The sequence below is a fragment of the Narcine bancroftii genome, chromosome 4 (assembly GCF_036971445.1).
Source record: "Narcine bancroftii isolate sNarBan1 chromosome 4, sNarBan1.hap1, whole genome shotgun sequence".
In the NCBI taxonomy this organism is placed as follows: domain Eukaryota; kingdom Metazoa; phylum Chordata; class Chondrichthyes; order Torpediniformes; family Narcinidae; genus Narcine; species Narcine bancroftii.
In genome coordinates, this window is record NC_091472.1 from 96,223,976 (window position 1) to 96,239,256 (window position 15,281).

Sequence of the window (15,281 nt, forward strand, 5' to 3'; positions counted from 1 at the left end):
TACACCACCGGCCTACTGCAGGGGAAACCTCTGTACCTGGAGGAGTGTAAGGGGACAGGACAACACCTAGCCAGCTGTCAATCAGTCGGCCTGAAGGGATCAAGTCCCACCCGGTTGGGTGTCAATCACCCTCCAGGATATAAGCCTGCGCCGGCCTCCCGAAATTCACTCAGAGTTACTGCAGCTACAGCCAGCCTGGCTCTGTGGAAGTCTTTGTGGATTAAAGCCTTTTGTATAGTCTTTACCTTGTGTGTGTCTGATTCTGGCTAACAGCGCACCACAATTTAATCCACAAGATTTTCCCATGGCTGCCATGGAAAAACTCCTGAATGCAGGGAGCCTCAAAGTTGACCCACGCCACTCAGAAGCCCAGACATGCTTTGAGATCTGGCAGCACGCGGTCAAGGCAATCCTCGAGGCACACGAAGGCAGCATCCTGGACTCAGATCAGAAGAGCTTGGTCCTACTTCGGTTAAAGCTGGGTCCCCACACCTTCCAGGCAACCAAAGACTGCTCCATGTACAAGAGCACAATGGACACTCTCAAGAACTTGTACAAGCCCCATGAATGCAGTCTGTGCAAGGTACCTCCTCAACACCCAAGAACAGGGAGATGCCTGAGTCTTAACTGGGACACTTGTGGGAGTTGGCCCGACTGTCTGGCTGAACCCAGGATAGATGCAGAGGAGGTCGAGAGGCTGATCCGGGACACCTTCGTCCGAGGGCTTCGCTTGAGGGCCATCCGGCAGAAGCTGCTGGAAGACAATATCTACGACCTAACCAAGATTGTGGAAGTGGTCCAAACCCTGGAAGCAGCAGCCCTGCACATCGAAGCCTTCAATTCCAGGTTCCCCCAGGCTCCCTCATGGCCCTCTCACACTGCAGCTGCAGCCCCAGGCCGAGCTGGGGAGGAGAACATCGCTGTGGCAGGCGCCCGGTGCCCCTGTAAGTACTATGGGTCCTGGTGTGGGTCAGATCAATGATCATGCCAAAACTGCCCAGCTAGGAGCCAGTATTGTTCCTGATGTGGGAAGAAAGGCCACTTTGCAAAAGTGCGCCTCTCAAAACCAGCCGGCAGCTCAGCGGCCCTCTATGACCTCCCCACCTCCCCCGCGGACCCCTCCACGTGCGCGTGCTGGGTGGCGCCATTGTCCCCACAACGACTTCCCCGACCTTGATGGTGCAATATCCTGCCCCGCCAATGACTGTCGCAGCATGTGCCCTGAGCACCTGCACCAGCCCCCGCCCTTGCCAGCGCCGCTCGCCGAGAACTACAGCGATGTGACGTCACATCTGGCTGATGTAATGATGTCACTATTGCCGGCCACGATTACATCACTTCTCCCGGTGCAACGGACACAGCTGGGCAAGGAGGCCAGTCATGTAGTGGGCCCCCACATGCCACCACCATCTTGGGTTAGGCAGCGGCCGACATAGAGGGCCACCGACGACGTTGAGAATGACATGGCCAACATGGGCGATGGCCAGGCCGCCCTACCGACGCTCCCCATGCCTCCGGGTGCCATCGGCTGCTGCACGCCGCACCCAGCAACCGATGTCGATATGGTCAACATGGGTGATGTCCAGGCTGCCCTACTGATGTTCCCCACACCCCCTGATGCCATCAGCTACCTCACACTGCACCCCTCGTCCGATGTCGACGTGGTCAAGACGGGTGATGACCAGGCCACAATACCGACACTTTCCATGTCTCCGGAAGCCACAAATCGCTGTGCACAGCCGGAGAGTGATGACTCTGACTCCGTGACGGTCCTGGCCTCCACCAGGCTGACCAGGGACATCCCTCACGACCTCGGGCGCTCAATAATGGACATGCAAGTCAACGGGCAGGTAACAAAGTGCCTGTTCGACAGTGGCAGCACTGAGAGCTTCATTCACCCGAGTGTGGCCCACTCCCTGAGATTAAAAGTCCACCCCATCACCTGCTCGATCGCCCTCGCTGCCAAAGATAAGACTATTGATAGCCTCGGGCACTGGTTGGCCAATATAATTGTGGGAGGGGAGACTTACACAGGGTTCAGACTCCCGGTCATGCCCAAACTCTGCACCCCAATCCTCCTGGGCCTAGATTTCTAGTGCCACCTGCAGTGTCGCCCTTGCCTTCCACATGAGTGGAATGTGAATGTGAGTGGAGGTCGCAACCTCCACTCACATTACACAACATGCCAACCTACCAGCCCCAGCCAGCCTGCAGCCTTTTCACATTGCGCATCACCCCACCAGCACTCTTCCCACATCTCGCACTAGGCTGCAAGCTGATCGCCACCAGAAGTAGGCGCTATTACGCCACAGACAGAGACTTCATCAAGGCAGAGGTGCGGCGATTTCTGGCGGAAGATATCATAGAGCCCAGTAACAGCCCTTGGAGAGCCCAAGTCCTGGTGGTCGAAAGGGGAAGTAAACAGAGGATGATCGTAGATTACAGCCAGACCATTAACCGGTACACCCAGCTGGATGCCTACCCCCTGCCGAGGATCACTGACAAGGTCAACGAAATAGCCCGCTACCGGGTTTTCTCCACGATTGACCTGAAGTCAGCGTATCACCAAATTCCCATCCACCTGAAGGACAAGCCCTACACTGCCTTTGAGGTGGATGGGCACCTGTACCAGTTCCACCGAGTTCCCTTTGGGGTCACGAACAGGGTCTCCATTTTCCAGTGGGAGATGGATCGCATAGTAGATCATGTCACTATCTGCGGCCGTGACCAGCAGGGCCACGATGCTAACCTGGAGAAATTCCTCCAGACGGCCAGGGAGCTGAACCTCATTTACAACAAGGAGAAGTGTTTGTTTAGCACCACCCCCCTCGCCATCCTGGGATACTTCATGGCCCATGGAGTCATCAGCCCAGATCCAGAAAGAATGCGCCCATTAAAGGAGTTACCCCTCCTCGCCACGCTAAATGCCCTCTGCAGGTGCCTTGGCCTGTTCTTTTATTACTCGCAGTGGGTCCCTCACTTCTCGGACAAGGTCCGCCCACTGGCCCAAGCTACAATTTTTCCCCTCCCACCTGAGGTGCAGACAGCCTTCATCCGTGTCAGGCAAGACATCACAGACACCACGATGCAGGCTGTGGATGAGGCCTCCCCCTTCCAGGTGGAGAGTGATGCCTCCGAGGTGGCCCTTGCTGTTACCCTCAACCAAGGGGGGCGCCCATCGCTTTCTTCTCCTGGACCCCACGGCTCTGAGCTAGGGCACTCCGACATTGAAAAGTAGGCCCAGGCTATTGTGGAAGCAGTTTGCCACTGGCACCACTACCTGGCCGGCGCGAGATTCACCATCCTCACGGACCAGCGGGCAGTGGCGTTCATGTTTAACACTACCCACAAGAGCAAGATCAAGAACGACAAGATCCTGCGCTGGAGATTCGAGCTGGCAACCTACAGCTACAACATCCAGTACCGCCCTGAGAAGTTTAACGACTCCCCCGATGCCCTCTCTCTCACCTGCGAGTCTATGCAGGATGACAAGCTGCAGGCATTACATGAGTCCCTCTGCCATCCAGGTGTCACCAGGTTGTACCATTTCATTAAGTCCCGAAACCTGCCATACACCATCAGGGTCATGACCGAGGCCTGTCGGGTCTGCGCGGAGTGTAAACCCTGCTTCTTCCGCCCGCCCCAGACCCATGTTGTAAAGGCTACTCGGCCTTTTGAGCATCTCGGCATGGACTTCAAAGGGCCCCTGCCTTCCACGAACCGAAACGTCTACTTCCTCACGGTAGTGGGTGAGTACTCACGCTTCCCTTTCGCTATCCCTTGCATGGACACCTCAACGGCCACCGTCATCAGGGCCCTGGGGCAGATTTTCACCATGTTTGGCTACCCCGCCTTCATCCACAGCGACCTGGGGTCTAGTTTCATGAGTGACGAGCTGCGCCAGTACCTGACGGTGAGGGGCATCGCGACCAGTCGCACGACGAGCTATAACCCAAGAGGCAATGGGCAAGTGGAACGCGAGAACGGGGTGGTCTGGAAGGCAATCTCCTGGCTCTCAGGTTGAAAGGATGGGCCGTTGAGTACTGGGAGGATGCCCTGCCTGAGGCACTCCATGCCATTGGATCGCTGCTGTGCACGGCTACCAACGAGACCCCTCACGAAGATCTGTCTCATTCCCCAGGAGGTCGGTGACTGAAATGTCTCTCCCAGCATGGCTCACGTCCCTGGTATCGGTGCTCCTGCATAAGCACATACAGGGACACAAGACCAAAGCCCTGGTCGAGCAGGTCTTCCTCCTATGTGCAAACTACAACTACGCCTACGTTAGGTTCAGCAGTGGCAGGGAGGACACCATCTCAACCAGGGACCTGGCACCAGCAGGAGCACCCACCTCACCACGCCACCCTCCAGCCCAGAACGATGTTGACTGGGCATACATCCCCGTCCCCAGGCAGCTATGGGGCAAGCAGGACCTCCTTGACCACCAGGGGCCCGCTTCAGTCTTGGGACATGAACCCGCCCCCCTACCCATCCAATACGACTCTCATACATCGACCCCGGCCACCCCTCTTCGCGGCACCACACCCCTGCCGCCAGCCCCCCCACTTCCCCTCTGACCAGTGACCAGGAGCCAGTCCTACGACGGTCACAGAGGCCCCGGCGGCCGCTGGATCATCTCAACCTGTAAATATTGTATGTATATAGTGGGTGCGATTCCTTGTTACTGCAACCCCACCTCCGGACAATTTTAAAGAAGGGGATGAATGTGGTGGTACACCACCAGCCTACTGCAGGGGGAAACCTCTGAACCTGCAGGAGTGTAAGGGGACAGGTCAACACCTGGCCGGCTGTCAATCACCCTCCAGGATACATGCCTGCGCCGGCCTCCCGAAGCTCACTCAGAGTTACTGCAGCTACAACCAGCCTGGCTCTGTGGAAGTCTTTGTGGATTAAAGCCTGTTGTACAGTCTTTACCTTGTGTGTGTCTGATTCTGGCTAACAGCGCACCACAGACTCAGACACAGGACCCGATAACATGTACTATTAACACCTGTTATGTTAGGTGCATATTTTAATGCATTTGCAGTCATGTTATGAGCCCTTGTTCAGTGCTGTTCCCCCAGCATTGATTCTGCATGTGTTAGCTTGATTAGTGTGGATGCAGCTCAATCTGTCTGACAGAAATCAGAGCCGTAGTAATCAATCTCCATCTTATTCAGTAACATGAGGGGGAAGCCCTGGAGCACCGATGAGAAGGAACAAATTAAAACAATTAGCCCAAGACATCAATTTATTTTCCTGTTTTTTATGCCTGTCACTATGACACCATTGCACTGTTTTAACTGTACTCTTCTCTGTCCCTTGTAGTCTATCTAAGTAACACTCTTTGACTTACTTTAACACTAACCTGCAGTTTTGTTTCATTATTACAGTAGCTACTCTACTTTATTATGGATTAACTTGCCTGGATATTATGCAAAGCAAAACTCTTCATTCCTTCAACAGAGCAATAAACAATTCGATTCAACCTTCCCGAGCCACAGGAATGGTGCCAGACAAAGGAGGCTGGTAGTGGGAAGGGTTGTTCATGTTCTGCTCTTGTTTCAAAGTGAAGGAAGGGGAAAATAAAGAATTGCAGGTCAGTTCGTTCAACTTCAGTGACATGAAATTTACTGCCATCTGATCTAAGAGGCAATATAAACACTAATTAGGACCCATCAACATGGATTTATTGAAAGAAGGTTGTGTCTGATGAATGATTAGATTTTTGAGGAGTTAACAAAGAGAGTTGAAGAGAGCAACGTGCACAGTGTAGATCAATGATTCTGATGGTCTTGCACGAAACACTGTGTATGGTCACACATCAAGTGTAATGTATGCCATCTCTTGGCTGTTGCAAGGGCAGCATTGGCTGCTTGATTTTCCAGTTTAGATGTTTCAAAAGGTATTGGGTAAAAGAAGGGAGGGAGTAGGGGAGTGGTATTGCTAATCAGGGCTAATATCACTGCAGCAGAAAGGGAGGATATGGTGGAGGGATTGTCTACTGAGTTGGTGTCGGTAAATTTGGTGTACACCTCAAACCAGCAACAACAGAAGATGCATTCAAAAAGGTTAAATTTTAACTATTTATTAATGTCTATTAACAATATAATGTCTTAACACAATTAACCCCACTAGAAGTATCTATAGCAAATATACAGATATATTTATAAACAGTGTGTATGTGAAAAACCCAGACCATTACACTGTGCCCAAAAAAGAAAAATCCCCAAAACCCCAAATAAATCAGTCCAAAAAATGCAGTCCACAGAATTCAATCTCAAAGTTCAATGCCCAGGTTAAATGACTGATGTTGAGTTGCTGTAAGCTTACAAATCCTCCTTTATGCCTTCCTAAAATGACTTCCCTTGGTTCTCAAATTGTGGTTTTTAACCCTTTATTAATTTACGGGGCATGGGCCTTTCACACAACTCTCCAGCTGGTCTCTGCCACTCCAACTGCAGTTCTGCTGCTCCAACTGCCATTCTGAATGTTCTCTTCTCTCTCTCTGCACAGCATAACCCAACTGCACAAGACACTCAAGAGTTTCCAGCAGAATTCCATCCTTTATGATGACAGTCCACAGTCCAAAAGGTCAGTTCATGGTCCATAACATTAGAAACAGGAAGGCAGTGATCTTTTAATTGGGAGTATTCTATACCACCATCGCACCCCACCCCACCCCCCTCCTCCACCAAGGAGCCACTAGACCACTGAGGAACAGATAAATCAACAGATTATGAAAAGGTTCAAAATAACAAGATTGTTTTCAAGGGTGACTTCAACTTCTCGAATATTGTTTGGCACCTCAGTGCAAGATGTTTAAATGGGGCAAAATTTTAAATAAAGTATATAACAAAAACAAGTAATTGCAGTACAATCATCTGAAATGCTAAAGGGGTAAATAAAAAGTCTCAAATCTTAAAAAACAGGAGAAAAAATGCATATGTTTAAGAGCTTAAGTACCACCAACAAAGGAATTTGAATTTCGACCCTTTAGCCAAAAGTGGACCAAAACTGATCTGCATTTTGGCACACACTGTAGAAAGTAAATTGCTGATTCAATATGGTTTTGGAGACAAACAAAAGTTATATTGCATAAAATCAGAAGCTACTGAAACTGGAATGTGAGAAAACATTCAGTCATTTTCCCCATTAAAGAGCAAATGAGCAAAATAAATGATAAATACTCTGAATAGATCAGGGGCTTATTTCTGTCTGGGTGATGAGTGTCAAGTGTCAAGGTGACAGTCCATGCTTGTGTAGGGTGTTAACGATGACACCAAAATTACCCCCATGGAGCAGAGCAGAGTCAGGCTTGAGTCATGGTTACAGCTGGCTCCCGTTCATGAAGCTGTTTTCATATGGGAAATAGTTCCTCAATTTCTGGTTAAGGCAGGTACTACTGCATTGTGTAAGAAAAATATGGATGTGTTTTGTCAGATATAGGTCAAATGCAGGCAGGTAGGACTAATGTGGGTGGGACAATTTGGAGAGTTAGGCAAGTTGAGGTGAGAGGCCTGTATGACCCAATGACACTAGTTGATGCCCAGTTCATTTAAAACAAATTTTGGGCTCATTGTGAACAATATGAAATCGAGGCAGCATGATTTCCATAGGTTATCATAAAGGCCAGCTGTTCTGATGGAATTTAATTGGGCTGGACTGACGTTAGGGTACTGCTCACTCACCCACATGTCAATGTTGTTTCAACAGCTCCCTCTGAGTCTGAAGGTGTGGATTCAAGCCTCATTCTGAAGATGTGTTGCCCCTCATTGGTACCCTGCTGTTCCTTGTATGTGGTTCCCTTGTGATACAATGGTTGCATTATCATATTAGTAGCGACAACCTGGAGATTCAAGGTCAGATCACATCACTGCATCTGTGAACTTTCAAAATGTAGTCATTAGCAATGACCACAAAGCAACTGCACTGTTACAAAACTGCAGCTGGTTTACTCATGGGCTTCTGTGTGGCTGTGGGAGGGTTGGAGGTGAATCCATGGACACTCACTGACTCTGTGTGAGACTCTAAGGCAGGGGTGTTAAACTCAAATTCACGGAGGGCCAAAATTAAAAACTTGGACTAAGTCGAGGGCCGAACTAAATATTTATTGAAAATTTTCAACAACATCTGCATGTTCTCTCTTCTTTCAACATATGTAATGTTAAACTTCTTGTTAAAATAAATGTTTAATAATAGTTTTGGATAAACTCTTTCCAGAAGCATTAGCAAATGAGAAATAAAATATTCAATAAATAATATTTCTCTATAGAGGATTTGTCAAATGTTGCTAGTGTGCTGTCGAATAGTAAAATCTGAGGGCTATTGAGAATGTGGGAGAATAACATGATTCCTGAAACAATTAAATGGGTGACTGATTGTGGGCATGAACTCTAGCAGGGTTATTTGCCATGCCCTTTTTCCATTGGTACAGATATCCTTTGATTGACACACTTTTCAAGTTTTATGCCTAATGAGCTTGTATCCAGGTGCAGGACCATTTTTAACCAGGAATATATTTATCACTGTGACATGAAACTATTGGAAGATCGTTTTATCCTGAGATTAAAGTTCATAATCCTTACTCAGGCCTGTGTGCAGGACGGCGGGGTTTGCGGGCGATCGGGTTGGACAACGACAGTGCGGGGGCATCGGCTCTCGCTGCAGGGCGGCATCTCGGCGGATCAGCAGCCCCGTCACCGTGAGTCGGGGGTCGGCCTGCGGCAGGGAGGGGGAGTGGGCAACGGTGCTGGCGAGGTCAGGCCCAAGGCCTCCGGTTCCGGGCGCTGGAAAGCGGCCTTGGTTTCCCCTGACACCAGCCAGGCCCCAAAACCAGAGTCCACAGTGAGATCCTGCAACGTAAACAGAGGAGGTGGGGGCGATTAGCAGGCTGACGCCAATGCATTCTGGGATTTGTGGTATTACTGTGCATGTGCTATACTGGTGTGGCGGCCAGCGGGGCACCTCTAATACATTTTTGAAATGATCTTGCGGGCCAAATATAATTATAATCGGGCCAGAGTTTGACATGTGTGCTCTAAGGGGTGCTGAACAATTTCTGCTGATGGAAAATCTTTCTGCCTTACAGTAGACTAGAGTTAATTTTATGTAATATTACATCTGTTTTATTACATGACTAAAGGAATCTTGAATCCTGCTGTTCATGCAACTTTCTGTGAAACATGGCCTTTATTTTTTCCTACATTATAACAACAATGTGGCCACTTGTCTGGTGGTAGTACATTGGTCACTCGTTGTTTATCTCAGTGTTCCCAACCACAATCTTTGAAAGAGATAAGCTCCATGTTCAAGTTCATGTTCATTCTCAATTGAATGTATGTATAGAAATAAATGAAAATGGCCTTTCTCCGGACTATAGTGCACATTCATATATACACCATACACAGCATATAATAATCACATATAATGTAAAATAAATATATAAATATTATGCAATAATTTACTTGGTTTCAGGATCTTGTTCATTAATCTCACAGCCTGCAGGAAGAAGTTATTTTCCAGCCTGGCATTCCTGATTTTGATGCACCTGTACCTCCTTCCTGATGATAAGTCAAAGATGGATGGTAAGTGTCCTTAATAATTCTTTAAGTCTGCTAGTTCTGTTGGTGAGGTATTAAAAAGGTACATTGCATTGGCGTTAACCAGGGAGAAAGACATGGAGGATGGAGTCCAGTGTAGAAATTGCAGGGGCTCTGGCAGAAATATTTAAAATGTCCTTTGCCACAGATGAGGTGCTGGAGGATTGGAGGATAGATCACGTTGTTCTGTTGTTTAAAAAAAGGCTCTGAAAGTAACCCTGGAAATTATAGGCCGGTGATCCTGATGTCAGTAGTCGGTAAATTACTGAAAGATGGACCAAGAGATAGGATATACAAGTATTTAGATATCTGGGGCTGATTAGCGATAATGAACCCTAAATTTATGCATGTATTATGTGCTCCCATTTTATGTTCAATTTTTCATTTGTTTTGGACTGTCACTTTAAGAGAACAAATTTAATAATACCCTACAGCTTTGGAGTTTGACTGTGAGCTGACCGATGGGGTGAGGACAGCATGTTCCTAAATTAGATACATCTGAAGAGATAGGAAGGGGCCCTGGAAAACCCAAGTGCAGAGATCATGTGACCAACAGATTCAAGACACAGTACACAGTTTGCTCAGGGGCCATTTTAAGGAGGCAGTGCTGTGGAACAAAACTCTTGGAAGTAATACAGTACTGAAATGGCCTCGTGGGGTTATAGACAATCTGCCCGATTTCCCCATGTTGTAGGGGAATGAGTAGTGGCCATTTTAAGGAGCCAGCGCTTGGAGAAGCATCCTTTGAAAGGATACTGAGCTGAAAGTGGCCTTGTGTGGTAATAGGTAATTTGTCTGATTTCTCCGTGTTACAGGGGAATGCGAATACTACTCTGTGACCAAAAAATGGGACTTGTTGAGTCCATCGTGGCAAAGGAAAGGTCACTTCTGAAGGGAATTGTTGAACCCCACCATAGCTAAATTCTCTGGAAGCAACTCAACAAGGATTTCATGAGTTAATAAATAGTCTGTCAACCTGATCTCTCCCGCCTACTTCGTGAACTTCTTTGCACCCATCTGAAGCCTGTGTGTCGCATCGATTTAAAACCTACTTGTCAAGATTGGATTTTCTGAGATTAAACTTTGAACTGCCTTCCCAGAATTAGCCCTAAACCGTAGTGGCAAAGACATTCCACACGCACGCACGTATATTTACGCCTAGTTGGGGGTTAAGTGTGGATAAGTTTAGATAAGTGTAGATAAATTAGATATGATGTTATATTATTGTTAAGTTTGTTTGCTGCTGTCTTTTACTTAACAGAAGTTTATCCAATCTGATAGAGTTTTTTGAGATTACCAGAAATGTTGATGAAGGATAGGCTGTGGATGTTTGTCTACATAAACTTTAGTAAGGCCTTTGACAAGGTCCCACATGGCAGGTTAGTCAGGAAAGTTGAGAAGCTCTGTATTCATTGTGAGGTAGTAAAATGGATTCAACATTGGCTATATTGGAGAAGCCAGAGAGGTGGTGGATAATTGCTTCTCAGGCTGGAGGCCTGTGAATAATTGTGTGCCTCAGGGATCAGAACTGGAACCATTGTTGTTTGTCATCTATATCAATGATCTAGATGATAAATTGCATCTGCTGATAACACAAAGATTAGAGGTTTGTGGACAGTGAGGAAGGCTTTCAAAACTTGCAGAGGGAACTGGACCAGCTGGAAAAAATGGCTGAAAAATGGCACATGGAATTTAATGCAAAAAGTGTAAGGTGTAGCATTTTGGAAGGACAAACCATGAAAGGGCATACACAGTAAATGGTGGGGCACTGAGGAGTGCAATAGAACAGAGGGATCAGGGAATATAGATATATAATTCCCTGAAAGTGGTGTCACCAGTAGATAGGATTGTAAAAATTACTTTTGGCATATTGGCCTTCATAAATCAAATTATTGAGTGTAGGAGTTGGTGGGGTAAAGTTGTAAAATCTTTGGTGAGGCCAAATTTGGAGAATTGTACGCAGTTTTGGCCACCTAACTACAGGAAAGAGATCAATAAGATAGAAAGAATGCAGAGAACTTTTACTAGGATATTATCCAGATTTCTGGAACTTAATTATCTTTCTTTTCTTTGGCTTGGCTTCGCGGACGAAGATTTATGGAGGGGGTAAATGTCCACGTCAGCTGCAGGCTCGTTTGTGGCTGACAAGTCCGATGCAGGACAGGCAGACATGGTTGCAGCGGTTGCAGGGGAAAATTGGTTGGCTGGGGTTGGGTGTTGGGTTTTTCCTCCTTTGTCTTTTGTCAGTGAGGTGGGCTCTGCGGTCTTCTTCAAAGGAGGTTGCTGCCCGCCGAACTGTGAGGCGCCAAGATGCACAGTTTGAGGCGATATCAGCCCACTGGCGATGGTCAATGTGGCAGGCACCAAGAGATTTCTTTAGGCAGTCCTTGTACCTTTTCTTTGGTGCACCTCTGTCACGGTGGCCAGTGGAGAGCTCACCATATAACATGATCTTGGGAAGGCGATGGTCCTCCATTCTGGAGATGTGATCCACCCAGCGCAGCTGGATCTTCAGCAGCGTGGACTTGATGCTGTCGGCTTCTGCCATCTCGAGTACATCGATGTTAGGGATGAAGGCGCTCCAATGAATGTTGAGGATGGAGCGGAGACAACGCTGGTGGAAGCATTCTAGGAGCCGTAGGTGATGCCAGTAGAGGACCCATGATTCAGAGCCGAACAGGAGTGTGGGTATGACAACAGCTCTGTATATTCTTATCTTTGTGAGGTTTTTCAGTTGGTTGTTTTTCCAGACTCTTTTGTGTAGTCTTCCAAAGGCGCTATTTGCCTTGGTGAGTCTGTTGTCTATCTCGTTGTCGATCCTTGCATCTGATGAAATGGTGCAGCCGAGATAGGTAAACTGGTTGACCGTTTTGAGCTTTGTGTGCCCGATGGAGATGTGGGGGGGCTGGTAGTCATGGTGGGGAGCTGGCTGATGGAGGACCTCAGTTTTCTTCAGGCTGACTTCCAGGCCAAACATTTTGGCAGTTTCCGCAAAATACGACGTCAAGCGCTGAAGAGCCGGCTCTGAATGGGCAACTAAAGCGGCAACATCTGCAAAGAGTAGTTCACGGACAAATTTCTCTTGTGTCTTGGTGTGAGCTTGCAGGCGCCTCAGATTGAACTGCTTAAACTACAGGGGAATCACGCTGCTCTCCATTTCAGGCAAAATCCTCACTAGGATTCTCCTAAATAGAATAATACCTAGTGTCGCCGAGAATATTCTCCCAGAATCACAGTGCGGCTTTCGCGCAAACAGAGGAACTACTGACATGGTCTTTGCCCTCAGACAGCTCCAAGAAAAGTGCAGAGAATTTTATATAAAATTATGCGGGGTACAAACAGAATAAACATAGGGAGGCTTTTTTCACTGGGGTGCTGTTAGACAGAATCAGACACAGACAAGGTAAAGACTGTACAACAGGCTTTAATCTACAAAGACTTCCACAGCGCCAGGCTGGCTGTAGCTGCAGTAACTCTGAGAGAGACTTCGGAGGCCGGCACAGGCTTATATTCCGGAGGGTGATTGACACCCGACTGGGTGGGGCTTGATCCATTCAGGTCGACTGATTGACAGCTGGCCAGAGGTGTAGTCCTGTCCCCCTTACTCTCCTACCAGTACAGAGCTTGCCCCCTGCAGTAGGTCGGTGGTGTACCACCACAGTAGGTGAGATACAAACCAGAGGACATGGGTTAAGGGTGAAAGGGGAAAGGTTTAGGGGGAATATTAAGGGGAACTTCTTAACAGAGTAGTAGGATTGTGGAACAAACTGCCAGCTGAAGTGGTGAATGCAGACTCAATGTTAACATTTTAGAAGAATTTGGACAGGACCATGGATGAGAGGGGTATTGAGGGCTATGATCTGGATTCAGGTCAATGCGGCTGAGCAGAAAAATAGTTTGGAACAGTCTTGTAGGGCCAAGAGCCTGTGTCTGTGATATAATCTTCTCTGGTTCTATGTTTCTAGCGAGTTCACGGAGGATCACACTGAAATTCTTAGGTATGTTGACATCAAGAAGTTGGATAAGTCCCCAGGGCTGGATGGGATCTATTCCAGGTTTCTGAGAGAGGCAAGAGAGGACACTGCCAAGGCTTTGATAGAGATCATTGTGTTCACTTTAGCCACAGGTAAGGTCCCAGAGGACTGGAGAAGAAACAGAAGCAGGAGAAGGCCATCCAGCCCATCAAGTCTACTCTGCCATTCAATAATATCATGGCTGATCTGATCATTGACTCAACTCCATCAATTGCCTTTTTCCCATATTCTTTAATTCCTTTTTCATGTAAAAATCTATCTAACTGAACCTTAAATATGTTTAATGAATTAGCCTCAACCGATTCAGTACTCTCTGGGAAAAACAATTTTCCTCATCTCCATTTAAAATCTACTCCCCTGAATTTTGAGACTGTCTCCTCTAGTTCTGGTCTCACCTACCAGTGAAAACAATTTTCCCTCCTCTATCTTACCTATCCGTTTCATCATTTTATGTTTCTATAAGATTTCCTCTCATTTTTCTGAATTCAAGTGAGTATAATCCCAGACTATATAGTCTCTCCTTGTAGGCCAAACCACTCATCTCCAGGATCAACCTGGTGAACCTCCTATGGACTGCCTCCAAGGCCAGTATATCCTTCCTCAAGTATGGAGGCCAGAATTGGACACAGTACTCCAGGTACAGTTGCAGCTTGCTGCTCTTGAATTCAATTCCTCGAGTGATGAAGGACAACATTCCATTTGCCTTCTTAATAACTTCTTGCAATTCATGCACAAGCACTCCTAAGTCCTTCTGCACTACAGAACGCTGCAGTCTTTCACCATTTAAATAATCTGCTCCTCTATTTTTCTTAACAAAGTGGATGACCTCACATTTACTAACATTGTACTCCTTTTGCCAGACCTTTGTCAACTCACCTAACAACTATATCCTTCAGCAACTCTCCACATCCCCTGTACAGTTTGTTTATCCACTCCATTTAGTATCATCCACAAACTTGGCTACGCTACACTCTGTCCCCTCTTCCAAATCACCAATGTAACTGGTGAACAACTGTGGGCCCAGCACCAACCCCTGCATCACCCCACTTACCACTGTGTCAATTAGAAAAAACACCCTTCTGTCAGTTAGCCAATCCTCAATCCATGTCAATATACTTCCCCTGATTCCATTCATCTATATCTTATTGATAAGTCTCTTGTGCAGCCTTTGTCAGACACCTTCTGGAACTCCAAATATATAACATCAACCTCTTCCCCTCTATTTATCGCACCCATTATATTCTCAAAGAACTCCAGCAAGTTTGTCAAACAAATCCATGCTGCACCTGACTGATGGAACCCCTTCATTCTAAATGTCTCAATATTTCATCCTTAATGACAGCTTCAAGCATTTTCCCCGACTACAGACGTTAAACTAACTGGCCGATAGTTACCAGTCTTCTGCCTACACCCCTTTTTAAAAAGTGGCATGACATTTGCTGTCTTCCAGTCTGCTGGGACTTGCCCAAAATCCAGAGAATTTTGGTAAGTGACTACCAACGCATTGACTATAACACCCGGCGTTTCCCTCAGTACCATGGGATGCATCCCATCAGGACCAGGGGATTTGTCTGCCTTCATTCCCATTAGTTTGCTCATCACTATCTCTTTTGTAACAATTATTTTATTGAGGCCCTCACCTCCC

At 47.3% G+C, this 15,281-nt stretch overlaps 1 long non-coding RNA gene across 1 annotated transcript; it reads left to right on the forward strand.

Annotated features, from left to right (window-relative positions):
- The first annotated feature begins 6,637 nt into the window (after positions 1-6,637).
- Positions 6,638-10,542, forward strand: LOC138759902 (uncharacterized). Its single transcript, XR_011355209.1, has 4 exons — positions 6,638-6,747; positions 7,717-7,862; positions 9,501-9,587; positions 10,418-10,542. It is a non-coding gene; the product is annotated as an uncharacterized lncRNA (long non-coding RNA).
- The last annotated feature ends 4,739 nt before the right edge of the window (positions 10,543-15,281 follow it).